The sequence below is a fragment of the Euleptes europaea genome, chromosome 1 (genome assembly GCF_029931775.1).
Source record: "Euleptes europaea isolate rEulEur1 chromosome 1, rEulEur1.hap1, whole genome shotgun sequence".
Lineage (NCBI taxonomy): Eukaryota > Metazoa > Chordata > Lepidosauria > Squamata > Sphaerodactylidae > Euleptes > Euleptes europaea.
Window position 1 is genome coordinate 6313349 of NC_079312.1, and position 14746 is coordinate 6328094.

At 42.1% G+C, this 14746-nt stretch overlaps 1 pseudogene; it reads left to right on the forward strand.

Moving 5' to 3' along the window:
- Nucleotides 1-518: 518 nt before the first annotated feature.
- Nucleotides 519-11805, forward strand: LOC130480132 (zinc finger protein 420-like; annotated as a pseudogene).
- The last annotated feature ends 2941 nt before the right edge of the window (nt 11806-14746 follow it).

Here is a 14746-nt window from a genome sequence, read left to right on the forward strand (position 1 = left end):
GGCACCTGGTTGGGCACTGTGAGTACAGACCACTGGACTTGATGGACCTTGGTCTGATCCAGCATGGCCTTTCTTATGTTCTTATGTAACTTTCCCAAAGAACCCAACCGGCATATCTAAAAAAACTTGGCGTGTACAAGGGAAGGGGCCATGGCTCAGCAGTAGAGCATCTGCTTGGCATGCAGAAGGTCCCAGATCGAATTCCCAGCATATCCAGTTAGAGGGACTAGGCATGTAGGTAATGTGAAAGACCTCTATGTGAGACCCTGGCTAGCCGCTTCCCATCTGAGTTAACAATACTGACTTTGATGGACCAAGGGTCTGCTTCATGTGTTCATAGGGAAATGATATTACAAACCACAAGTGGATCTTTGGTTCTGATCCATTGTGTATCTCCATTCTCTTTTGCCTTCCTTCTTGCACGTTGCTATCTGACTCTCCCCTGCAGAGAGAATCCTCTCTCTGTACTTAAAGGCATCTTTTCACATTCGGAGGTGACCCAAGAGAAGGGGAAGGAGATGGAAGAGCAGGACCCGGATGGACCTGGCAAGAGATCAAGGAAAGGCCCCCAGCCCATCCAAGCTGGGAGTGGCGTTGAATTCTGGGAGAAAGCTGAGCCAGAGACCTGGGATCAGGAGCCTCTGAACTCAGAAGTACATTGCCAACACTTCCGTCAGTTCCGCTACTGTGAGGCCGATGGGCCCCGAGAGGTTTGCAGCCAGCTCCATGGACTTTGCAACCACTGGCTGAATCCAGAGAGACATACCAAGAAGCAGATCCTGGACCTGGTGATCCTGGAGCAGTTCCTGACCCTCCTGCCCCAGGAAATGCAGCACTGGGTCAGAGGATGTGGGCCAGAGACCAGTTCCCAGGCAGTGGCCCTGGCTGAAGGCTTCCTCCTGAGTCAGGCAGAGGAGAAGAGGCAGGCAGAACAGGTGAGGGGTTTTCTTTCCATGTATTCCAATTCAAACAATGATATCCAACCATCTCCTAAAACGTCCCTGTCTGATATTTGTTCAAGTGTTAATTACAATACAATACAATTATCCAAATGGGAGATTTAAGAACCTGCTTTAGCAGCCAGTTCTTCTAGGGAATTTTTTAATCCCTCCAGATAATTCACCAGGGTTGAAGGAAAACCCTACCAGGTCTGCTGATAGAAAGGTGTAGAGTCTGAGAGTTACGCACGATCCATTTCTTGGGGTCTTCCATTCCTTCTCTTACCCCACTCCTTTGCTGCTGTTTTAGAGGTGGGGTCTATCCATGAAGATGGAAGCTGAGTTCTGTGAGATGGAAAGCGCTCCATTGGAAGAAGGGCAGCGGGACCAGGAACGTGCCCAAGATGCCCTCTTATGCGGTAAGGAGTATGACAACTGACCCCCAGTCGTGTACCAGTAGAGAAATCGAAATCACTGAGTTCAGTAAACTCAAAAACCATAAAGTTCAAAAAAAGGTATTGAAATACAGGTTACATAATCAATTAGGCAACAGACATATAAAACAATAAATCTAGCCAGCTACATTATACTTGCTAAGATGATACATAGTTGCTGATCTTAAAAGCTATAAAGATGTTTCAGGCGACAGAGTGACATGCTGAAAATGAAGCATGGGGAAAGAGTCACCTCCATAAGGCATAGCTAAACTTATGGAAAAGTGGACTCAGGTCAGATGACCCACAACTCCCAATCAAGGTAGACTCTTGGGAGAAGTCTGGATGGTTCTAACCGGTCTGAACTGGAACTATGTTAGGGGAAAAGAGATCTCATCCCCCTCTCATCTCCCCACAGATGTGGTGGTTCAACTAATTAGGATGGGATGAGCTAGTGACCTTGATGGTTCTGCCCATTAGTGTAACGAGCTACCAGTGTTGTTTGTGAGAACAGAGTGAGCTAGGCCTATGGAAAATTTCTGAGTGCTGAATCTTAGAGGCACAAAATAGAGAATAGTGATGTATCAAAGAACAAAATGATTATTCTGTCTTCACAAGGACTCATTGTGCCTGGATGGGATTGGGGCACCCAGTGAATTTGATGGGTAGAGAGTTCTGGTCAGGAAAAAAAAAGAAATACTTCACCCAACTTTTGGCACTCAAAGCGATGTCTTTGAATGGGGATTAGACAAATTCATGGAGGAAGTTCCTCACATTGATTACAATATTCATATCCCACCTTTTTTGCATTAGAGGGACTCAACCTGGCTCAGAAGTAAAGACAGACAACTTCCAACCAGTTGCTAGGGGTCAGTAACAGTGGGAGAATGTGTTTTGTGCTCATGCTTAGCGGGGCATCTGACGTGCCACTACAGGAAACAGGATGACAGACTAGGGATGCCAGGCTTTGGAGTTGCATGCCCAGCAGCTTTGGGGAGGGGCTTTTGGCAGCTGTGATGTCACCTTGATGTTTCCTCTGGCTGAAAACCCAGATGTGACATTAGTTGGTTAGTAGACGCTCCACGCACTCACTGATATTGCCATGAGTTTCAAGATGTGTTCAATTCACATCTAGTTGTTTAGCCGGATGAGGTGAGGTGACAGTGAGGTGCCGTGCAACGTCATTTTCACCTCCCTCTTTTTCTCCCACCAGCCTAGACTCAAGGGCGTGGGTGAGGGAGAATAGCCTGCCTGGGTCTTTTCTCTGATCCAGCAGAGATGCTGATACGTATTTGAGCTCCAGCATTCACAGAACAGGTTTAAAGTTTCAAGGGAGTCTGAAATGTTGCAGCAGCATTTAGAGCGCCTTGAGGTTGATGGGTGCTTTTTGCTCCTCTTCCGCCTCTCCTACTGTTGCGGTCCGTGCCGTTAAGGTAGCCCAGCTCCTAGAATTGACCCCTTCCTAAAAAGTGATCTGTATCTATTCAGCCCGTTACCCACTAAGCAGGGATCAACACTTTCCATCTCTCGCGAGATAGACTTTCTATTGAATTGTTCCAGTAAAAATATGAAAAGAATATTTGAATAAAAATATTATTTATTTCACATAAAGTATATGCATGTAAACAGTTACAGAAATAAAAACTATATTAGTTAGTTCAACAGGAACAATAATGTCATTTTATGTATGCAAGCAATATTAGTAATAACAATCTCTATGACTTTATATGAGAGTTTCTCAAGTATATATTCCATGCAGGAAATAATACAGTTTACAGAAATCTTGTAAAATAATGGTTAGTGCATTGAATAAGTATTCTACTTCAAATTATTTAAATATAAGACATACTTTACCAAGTTATGTCATTGCAGGGTTTCTGTAAGGATTCTATGAGTTCATTTTGAATAGTTAGAATTCCTTCAGGTATTCTCTAAATATTCTGTTATTTCTTTTTTTTAAATAAATTTTATTGGTTTTTAAAACTATAAATTCTTCATAATTTTAACAACAATTTAAAACTAATGTCAAAATCACGATTACATCAATTGTTGTCTTGATTACAAGTAAACATAAAAGGAACAAATTGACTTCCCCACCACCTCCGTCTACCTCTTAATAAAGTATTACAATCCGTCGTTAATATATTCTGATCCTAATATTAATCTCATTATAAAGTTTCATGTCATATAAAATTTTACATTCTGGATCAGAGTAAAGAGTAACCTTCCATTTTTCCCAGATCTTATACATTTTCACAATAATTCATCCAAGCCTCCCATTTTCCCATAAGTTATTCATTATCTCTTTGATTTAATGTATCGTATTAATTTCTCCATCTCCACCAGCTCTAACATTTTAATAATCCAATCCCTTTTTTCTGAAACATTCGTCCCTTTCCATTTGGCTGCATAAGATGATCTTGCAGCCATTGTAACGTAAATTTAAAAATGTCCTTTGAATTTAAATGTCATTCAAAATCATACCAAATAACATCATCTCCAATATTTTAGGAATATTTTTTGTATAATCAATCTTATTTCATTGTAAATCATATCCCAAGTCTTTCACCTTATCACAAGTCCACCCCTTATAGAAAGGAAAAAAGAAAAACCAATATCCTTATTACATTTCCAACATATTCCTTAAAGTGGTATTCACATTAGTATTGATAATTCAAAAATATATTTATATCTCATCCATAATCTATATAAGGAGGACTTGATTACATAATCCCGAAATGATGTCTAAATCTTAACTCCACTACACCGTAAATAGCCATGCCACCCATCCACACTGTCGAAGCCTTCCAAATCCAACAGTCATATTTAAACCAGTCCTTTAGCCATGGTCTAATATTTCCTTCTGCATTTGAAGTAGGTCAGACAGATGTAAGAACAGGGTCTCTTTATTCTCTCTCATCTCTTCAGGCAGGTTGCATAAACAAAGGTAATTTTCTCTGACCTTCATCTCCATCATGGCTTCAATCTGTTTTTCTTGACCTTCTATCTTCTTCTTTGTTTCCTTACATCCTTCCATAACTTTTTTAACTGAAAAGTCCATTGCTTGCATGTCTGCTTTCATAGTCACAGGCAGGTTACGTTCTTGATCTTCTATCTTCTTCTTTATATCCTTGTGTTCTTCCATAACTTTTTTGACAGAAGAATCCATTACTTGCATGTCTGTATTGGTAGTCATCATTTGAGCCTTGACATCTTTTATGTCTTCTGTAACCAGATCCAACTTCTGATTAAATATTTGTGATGATTGGTCAAGAGTAGTCATCATTGAAATCAATTGAGCCATCTGTGTTGATATCTGTTTTAATTGTTTGACTGTCACCTCAGATTGTTTGGCTAACATGTCCTGCACTTTTTTTTCCATGGTAAAGTTCTGTAAAATTTCCTTTGATTTCATAAAGGCAGGGCTATGTAGTAAGCCGGAACAGGGACGAGTTCCAGACATTTACATGAGTAACTAAGCTGAAAAATTAATGGTCATCTGGCAGGAGTCCATTACATGTAATTAGTAGAGAGTGTTTCATTGACCAGCTTAAATATTTTTTCGGGTTGAAGAGATTAATATTTAGCCTTAAAATAACTTTTTAAAATTAACAGTACCAACGAGTTTTACCAGACGCTCTAGGTCGGCAAAACCAGGAAGTATTCCGAAAGTTACCTCGTCGCGGACCTTCTATCGTCTCTTCTCTATGGTTGTTACCTTCAGGAATGATTTTAATGTAGCACGAGTAAGACGAATTTCCGGTCCTACGACCTGCTTCCTGTTGATTTGCTTGCCGAACAATAGAGAGGGATAGTGGATGAAGCGCAGAGTCTTCCGGTCTGAGATATCCCCATTGTTATGAAACGTGGCTGGAGGACTCTTTTTACACCGGACAAGTTCTCAAAGGTTTCTCCCTCCCCTTCCTTTAAGAACGTGTCGGATTGGCAGATCTTAAGTCAATCATTCAAGCTCGTTGTTTTAGTTTAAGCTGATCAGTTTGATAAGGTTCCTGCTGCTTTATCTGATGGATCTCATACAGCAAAGTCATCCGGTTCAATTAAGGGAGGAATGAGGTTACCAAGAATGTTTTCTTCTACCCCTTTGTTATTCGATAATGCCAGTGAAGAACGAAAGATTCTTATCTACTCACTTGGGCGTCTGGAGGTGAGGTTCTAATCTTAATGTAGTCCTTATGATGTTTATAAGGTGGTGGAGGGTAGAGTCTAATGCCGAAGTTGCGCTCTGGCGATTTCAATCCCTTCGTGCCCGCGGGACCAGCATCTAAATCTCCGGGGGACTTAATGACGCTCCCTCGGAGTATTTAGGAGATCAAACTGCATAGATGGCTGCAGGGAGTTCCTGCTTTCCAGCCCACTTGCAAGGGCTGGGTTGGGGTGCAGTAAATCACCCCAAATTAAACGCAAACTTGGATTCCCCCCAGGAGCCCCTGGGAGAACGTGGCACTCAGCCCAGCGTCACCACCGGAAGTAAATATTAGTCTGTTATTTCAATGCCTTTAGTATTTGTAAAAATAGGAGAGATCTCTTTGGTTCCATAGTTTCATGTTAGAGCTGGTTCTATAGCTCTCAACATCAATCTATTTGTGACTGAAGGCATGAAACCATAGAGTCTCTATATGTTTGAGGTTTATGGGTCTGAAGCCCATGTTCAGATTATAAAAACGCTATGTGAAAGCCATTTCTAAGCATGCATTTGATGTAAGCATGCTGTATAGCTAAGAGCCACTTTGATGGTTTAACTATACTGTAATTAATCAATATTTGAAGCTATGTGTAAAGCTTAACATTATGTGTAGAGTATAAACTCTATTCTACTATCTCTCTGGCAGTGCCAATCTCTAGAGAATTCTGAGTATAGTTCAGTTTAAGAGCTTAGAGCTTCATGGATCTCCATCCATGTATTTCCAATTATATGTATTTCAATTAGAGTAATTCTATGTGTAAGCCATTGTTGGCTGTGATGCATGTTCATGTATGCATGTGTATGTCAGACAGTTCTGTGTGAGATCTTAGTCTTAGAACTGACTGCAGAGTAGTACATTCAGTGCTCTCTCCCTGTGTAGAGAAACCCCTGGAATATGTGCTGTTAGTGGGCTTCTTAGGGAAGCTGCATTTACATCTTGTCTGTCAGAACTAGGAAGTCTGTATATAAGACAGATCTTATGAGAAGACATTAGTCTTGTTAGAACAAATGAACTCTCAATGTCACCATATTCAAACATGGTAAGATCCATACTCTTATAGTCCTTAGAGCATAAGAGCCTTCATCACATATTCAAGATGAAGCATCTGTACAGACAGTTATTACAGACAATCAGTCTTCAGAGAGACAGACTGTGTGGCATAATAACTCTCTTTGTAAGAGTTCTCCAGAAACAGAGACAAGAATAAATGAAGTCCTGATTCAAGCAAGAATCAGTTTCCTAATCCACGCAAGGACTAGGCTGCCAAGGCTTTTACATCTCTTGGTAGATGGAGGAAGTCCATAGGTCAGCATGTTCAGACCATCAGGAACCTCTCTAACCTGTAGTCAGAGAGAGATCTCTATTTATACCTTTTCAGAGCCATTTATCTTGTAGATGGGCTGGTTCAGTCATCTTTTAGTTCCAGCATCCCTTAGCTAAGGCATTCTATAAATAAACCATAGCTAGTTTAGTCAGTAGTGCAATAGGCTATTCAATTATAAACGGTACTGTACACTTGACTGACATCTGTAATAGGTAATGGATATGACCTTGTCTATCTTTGTCCAGCTGTATGTTTTGCTTAATCGGCATCCCTGCAGCTGTGACCTTTAATGATATGAAATGATTTTAATAGCAAGTTACTAGCCTTGACCTTAATGCAGTCAAGCAAGTTACTAGCCTTGAGCTTAATGCAGTCACAGGTGTTCCAGTCTAGGAAATGACATCATTTCTATAACATATTTCTGTCCTCATGAAGCCTAATGGGACATGCTTTCATATCAAAATCCTGTTCACATATGATAGCCCATGACACTACAACTTACTACAAAGTGTTACAATTTTTTTAGCGAACATAGGGCAAAGTGTCATAGCACTATTCAAGTGTGAAGCACTATTCAAACAATCAAACAAAATAGGAAGTCAAGGCTAACACACTTTCTTCCACTTTTCTCTCCCTCGCAGGCAGTGAAGAGACAGTGTTGATCCATTTTGTTTGCGAAGGTGTGGAAACAGCTGTTGCACCTCCAGTCCAGGTAAGCAAGATGAGCAGGGGACAGCCCAGGTCCCCCCTCCTTTCTCAAAGGGGCTTTTCTCCTGCAGTTGTTGTTAAGGGGCCCAGGCAAGAGGCTCTGAACGCCACTCTTTTTACACATGGCAAGCTACCTTCCCAGAACACCACCTTCCAAAGTGACATCTCTGCTTGCAATGATCTTTGACAAGGGAATCTGTTTTTTCTTTCAGTCTCCAGTTTCCTTTGGGGAGGTGGCCGTGTATTTCACTGAAGCAGAGTGGGCCTTGCTGGATCCAGACCAAAAAGCTCTCTACAGGGAAGTCATGATAGAGAGCTATGGGAGCATGGCTTCTCTTGGTAAGATGCCAAAGGTGCAAATTGCTGTCATTAGGATTGTGCTATTGAGCTTATGTGCGAATCAAAATCGTGAACACCAATATGTTGAGGCCTGCCCTGTTAGTTGATCCCTTTTGGGAGCCTCAAGGTGGTGGGGTGGCAGCAAAAGCGATATTCAGCATGCCCTGGTAGAATGCCCCAAGCGGCCTGGCTGGCCCAGGGGCAAAAGAGGCCAGTGATGTGGCCATCTCCCAAGCCATAGAGGGTGTCCTGGCTGAGGCCAACACAAGACTGAGAGGCCCTCAGGAAGACTCTGGAAGGGGCCCCATCCTAATTTCTCAGTTTCCAATGTTTGCAACACACTTGTCCCCCAGATGAGATTAATGTCATCATTTCTGACTGTTTGTGGGATGCAGCCATCCCCCTTACACTGGTTGGAATTGTGGGCTTTCATCTTGACTAGGTTTCCATTTTACCATTCTCTTTCTCTCTCTCTTTCTCTCCCCCCTCCCCCGCCTGGAAAGGCTCTAGTCTGGAGAAAGTAGCTCAATTCACCACTCTTCCACATGAGGCCAGCTGGGTGAACTTGGGCCACAGTTCACTCAAAACTCTCTCAGCCCCACCTACCTCACAAGGTGTCTGTTGTGGAGAGAGGAAAGGAATGTGATTTGTAAGGCACTTTGAGACTCTTTAGGGTAGAGAAAAGTGGGGTATAAAAGCCTCTTCTATGTCTCTTTTGTTTAGTCACACACACAGATCAATAGCAGAGACGCAAAAGAGTTGCATGACAACTCAAATGTGAACAGTGGGGGAATTATTCTTTACCACTTTCACATGGGGAGAATGGGGAGGGATAGGAAGAATATAAAAGCTGCTCACCTGGGGGGCCTGGCTGGTGATAAGGTGTGACCAGCTACTCAGTTGGGGGAGAAAGAAAGTCTGATAAAGGAAATACAAACCGTTGGTTCTTGTAGGTTATCCGGGCTGTGTAACCGTGGTCTTGGCATTTTCTTTCCTGATGTTTCGCCAGCAGCTGTGGCAGGCATCTTCAGAGGAGTAACACTGTCCTTCAGTTTTACTCCTCTGAAGATGCCTGCCACAGCTACTGGCGAAATGTCAGGAAAGAAAATACCAAGACCACGGTTACACAGCCCGGATAACCTACTAGAACCAATGAACTCTGACAGTGAAAGCCTTCGACAACGAAATACAGACCGATTAGTGAGCAGTGTCTGATGGCTTGCTTGGCTTCTTGCGTAGGTGCTGATTGGACCTCTTTCTTTATTCCATCAGCACATATAGAGGAGACAGTAGGGGGATTTCAGGGGTTCTCTTTGGAAAAAGCCATGAATGAAGACTCTAAAGAAAATGTCGAAGATGGAGATGAACTACAGAGGCAGGAGGGAAACCACACACGCAAGAGGAGTGATAAGTCCATTCCGTCCCAAGGGGGAGGCTTCCATGTAATCACAGTCCAAGAAGAAAGTTCAACCAAAACAAGAATCAATAAAGGCCTCCATGCTAATCAGAGAAACTGCTCCATGGAAAATGAAAGTGTGGTCTTTGGAAAACCCTTTAGCAGAAACCTGAGTGTTATTTCTAAGAGAAGAATTTCCTCAGGAGAGAAATCATATGATTGCATGGAAAGCGAAAATACCTTCAGTCGGAAATCAGCCGTTACTTCACATCAAAAAATTCACTCTGGTGAGGAGCTGTGTAAATTATTACACTGCAAACCAAGCCTTTCTGATGCAGCAGGCTTTCATGTCACTTTAAAATGCATATGAATGTACCCTTCAATATAGAGCAGGAAAAAGCCACTGAAATGTTTTGCTTGTGGATGATCAGACCTTGTGTACGTGCTAACGAGATCTCTCTTTTCATTCCAGCAGGGGACGATCAGTGGAAGGTGGGTGATGAGGAAGTGCATAAACTCTTAATAGATGAAGTGAAGAGTGAAGATTTCAAAGGAAACTTCAGGAATCATGGAGGACCTAAGAGGCAGAAAGAATGTCACATAGTCGAGAAGAACGATAAACCAATTTCTGGCAATGGGCGGGATTTCCGTGAACAAAGCCACACTGTGGAGGAAGCATATAAGTGTTTGGAGTGTGGAATGCACTTCTCAGATCAAACCCAATATGAAATCCATTTGCAAATGCACAGTGGAAAGAAGACCCATCAATGCTTGGAGTGTGGCAGGAGCTTCCGTCATAGAGCAGAACTCCTTAGACATCAAAGAACACATAGAGAAGAGAAACCTTATAACTACTCAGACTGTGGCAAGAGCTTCTCACGGAAATCAGACCTTTTTGAACACGAAAAAATTAATTCAGGAGAGAAGCCATTTATCTGCACGGAAAATGGAAGAACGATCGCTTGTGGAAGAAAAGGAAACGCACTTTTCCCAATGCATAGAATAACGGGGGGACATAAATGCTCTTGGTGTGGAAAGAACTTCAGATGCAGATCGAAGCTCCTTGTGCACCAAAAACTACACAAAGGGGAGAAACATTTTCAGTGCTCAGTGTGTGTAAAGAGATTCAGTCGCCGTGATACTCTTCAGCAGCATCAAAGAACGCACACAGGGGAGAAACCTTTTGAATGCTCAGAGTGTGGAAAGAGATTTAGTAGCAGTAGTAATCTTCAGCAGCATCAAAGAACGCACACAGGGGAGAAACCTTTTGAATGCTCAGAGTGTGGAAAGAGATTTAGTTGCAGTGGCAATCTTCAAAAGCATTTAAGAACCCACAAAGGGAAGAAACCTTTTGAATGCTCAGAGTGTGGAAAGAGATTCAATAGCAGGGGCAATCTTCAACAGCATCAAAGAACGCACACAGGGGAGAAACCTTTTGAATGCTCAGCGTGTGGAAAGAGATTCAGTCGCAGTGACCATCTTCAGCAGCATCAAAGAATCCACACAGGGGAGAAACCTTTTGAATGCTCAGAGTGTGGAAAGAGATTCAGTTGCAGTAGCTATCTTCAAGCGCATTTAAGAACCCACACGGGGGAGAAACCTTTTGAATGCTCAGTATGTGAAAAGAGATTCAGTCAAAGTGGCAGTCTTCAACTGCATCAAAGAATCCACACAGGGGAGAAACCTTTTGAATGCTCAGAGTGTGGAAAGAGATTCAGTCACAATGGCAGTCTTCAACAGCATCAAAGAATGCACACAGGGGAGAAACCTTTTGAATGCTCAGAGTGTGGAAGGAGATTCAGACACAGTAGCAGTTTTCAACAGCATCAAAGAATGCACACAGGGGAGAAACCTTTTGAATGCTTAGAGTGTGGAAAGAGATTCAGTCAGAGTAGCTATCTTCAAATACATCAAAGAACCCACACAGGGGAGAAACCTTTTGAATGCTCAGCGTGTGGAAAGAAATTCAGTCGCAGTGGCACTCTTCAGCTACATCAGAGAACGCACACAGGGGAGAAACCTTTTGAATGCTCAGAGTGTGGAAAGAGATTTAGTTGCAGTGGCGATCTTCAAAAGCATTTAAGAACCCACACAGGGGAAAAACCTTTTGAATGCTCAGAGTGTGGAAAGGGATTCAGTCGCAGTTTCACTCTTCAACAGCATCAAAGAACTCACACAGGGGAGAAACCTTTTGAATGCTCAGAGTGTGGAAAAAGATTTAGTTTCAATGGCAGTCTTCAAACACATTTAAGAACCCACACAGGGGAGAAATCATATGAATGCTCAGAGTGTGGAAAGAGATTCAGTCACAGTGGCAATCTTCAACTGCATCAAAGAACCCACACAGGGGAGAAACCTTTTGAATGCTTAGAATGTGGTAAGAGGTTCAATTGCAGTAGCCATCTTCAACTGCATCAAAGAACCCACACAGGAGAGAAACCTTTTGAATGCTCAGAGTGTGGAAAGAAATTCAGTCAAAGTGGCAGTCTTCAACAGCATCAAAGAACCCACACTGGGATGAAACCTTTTGAATGCTCAGAGTGTGGAAAGAAATACCGTTTCAGTGGTAATCTTCACCAGCATCAAAGAACCCACACAGGGGAGAAACCTTTTCAATGCTTACAGTGTGGAAAGAGATTCACTTACAGTGGTCATCTTCACAGCCATCAAAGAACACACACAGGGGAGAAACCTTTTGAATGCTCAGAGTGTGGAAAGAGATTCAGTAGCATGGGCAATCTTCAAATACATCAAAGAACCCACACAGGGGAGAAACCTTTTGAATGCTCAGAGTGTGGAAAAAGATTCAATAGCACGGGCAATCTTCAAATACATCAAAGAACCCACACAGGGGAGAAACCTTTTGAATGCTCACAGTGCAGAAAGAGATTTAATTGCAGTAGAACTCTTCAAACACATCAAAGAACCCACACAGGGGAAAAACCTTTTGAATGCTCAGAGTGTGGAAAGAGATTCCGTCAGAGTAGCCATCTTTATATACATCAAAGAACCCACACAGGGGAGAAACTTTTTGAATGCTCAGAGTGTGGAAAGAAATTCACCCGCCATGGCACTCTTAAAAAGCATCAAAGAATCCACACAGGCTAGAAACCCTTTGAATTCTCAGAGTTTGGAAAAACATTCAGACACAGTTGCCATCCTGAAGGGAATCTATGAACCCACACAATGTAAAAACCTTTTTGAATGCAGTGTAAGGCCCCTGTCTCCTCCTCTAATCTGATCTGCTAACTTCTCTCAGTTTTTTGAAGCGTGCCCCCTTGGAAGCCTAAAGAACAATGCGGAGATCTTTCAGATTGGTTTCAGAGGGCTCATCTGCCTGCCAAGTCCAGACCACATTTCCATCATGGAGGCAGGATGTCACTAGGGCTTTGATTAAATCCCCCCCCCCATAGCCTCTGTACAAAAATACCTTTACTTAAATTTCATCAAAGCAATGCAAGGCCATTTCTAGTTAAAGGGCCATCACCTCTGAGCAGCCATAACATCTGAGCGACTCAGGCACACCAGGTGCTTTTAAATCCCCCCATCTTTGAATATCGGTTGTCATTCCTGACGTGTCCCACTGAAGTTTGAAGGCAGTTACTTCAAAAACTGTAATCAAATTCAAATTTTATTTCTTTAATCATTCATGATCATGGAAAAGTCTAGTCCCCTTTCAATCTGTGGGATTGAAAGGGGGAGCCCAGTTTTGTGAAAAGGGTGTGCCAGGTTTTCCCCATTACCTGGGTACTCCTGTAACCTGTAACTGCTTTGCAGGACCCCCCATCACTGGACTTCTGCTGCACAGGAATTCTCGGCTTCTCACTGACCTTGGATCAGGTAATATTGATCTCTCTCCTCTATCCTTACCTGTTTCCCCATTCCTTTCCCCATTCTTAGTTTTGTATATGTGTGTGTGCGCTATTTCTTAGGGAATCAACTCTAAGGTGCTTGCTGTAGATTATTTACAGTTTTACTGCTTTTTATTCAGTTTGTATCTAATAAATTTAAAATTATAATCACTCCACTTTTTTATAATTTTATTTTTGGTTTCTGAAAGCTAATTTCCCTACTCTGGGTCCAGTGTGGCATGATAGAGAATGCGTTGGGCAAGTCAGAGGTCTTAAAGCCTAAAGTGCCTGGCCAACACTTTCTTTAAATTTAATGTACATTGCGGGAGGGGGGAGGGAGATCTCAGTGTGGTTCCTTGCTTGATGAATCCCAGGGCATTAGTACTATGTTGTGTGAGAGAGAATGTTTGAATTTGTTTAGGGGCAGTTTAGGGTGTTTTCTTTTCCCCTTTCTGAACCTGAAGGAGGTTTAGCTGCACCTAGGAGGTTACTGTTGGAACACAAGGGGGATTAATTTGGTCTCCCTCCCCTCTCTCTACCTCTCTATAAAGTGGGTGGTGAATGGTATAGAATAGAAAAGGATTATGCCCTAGAGGTTGTCTGAATTAGTGGAGGCAGCTGCCTCCATTTTTAGGTTACAGGAGAGAAGTTCCTACAGCCTTTAATTAGTGCAATTCTGGGCAGCCAACAAAACAAAGGGAGCTATATCCCACCCATGAAACAGGCTAGGAACCTGGAGAGTTGAGCCAACATAATTAAAAATACTATTATAAATATAAAATGCAATTGTCCTTTAAAACCGGTAAAAACTTAATCCTCAAAAAGTAAATTGCATACATATAAGAACCTACATAAAACAGCTCCATTGGTTGTACTGTAAAAACCACCAAGACCATACACATTTTGACCGATAGGGACTTCTTCAGTGGTCACAATTGTGTATAGACACGTCTACAAGCAACCAATAACATAATTTTTGTATTAGTCCATGCAGGTTTCATGTGAAATCTAGGGATAGAAAAATATGAAAGTGTATTTTCATAATAGGGCTGTAACCAATTCAGAACTTTGTGATACCATTTTTTTTTCAAGTTTGCTACTCATAGTTCATTATTAGGGCTCCAAATATAGACAAAAGTAAAATCAAGCCTGAATTCGTCCTGGAACTCCCATCAACCTGAAGCAACCATGCTGCTCCCAAAAAAGGATTTTTACAGATGGCATTAACCCAAACACACACAAACCTTGCTACTTTTAAAGAAGTTTTTCATTGGACATGCCTTCATGCATAACTGTACAGTGTAGCACCCCCCCAATTGCTCCCCCCCATTTCTCTTGCTAACTCAAAGTTCTACCGTACAGACCCACTACAGAGAGTTTCTGTGACAACCAGTGAAAGAAATCTGAATAAGGTCCAGAGATTCTAATATAAGCCTCTGAAGTAGAGAATAGATGACGTCATCACCCTGTGCATCATCGAAATAGCAGGGGTGAGGGATGGAGGGGAAAAAACCTTTGAAAGAAACATTTCCGTCTGAGGATTTTTCATCA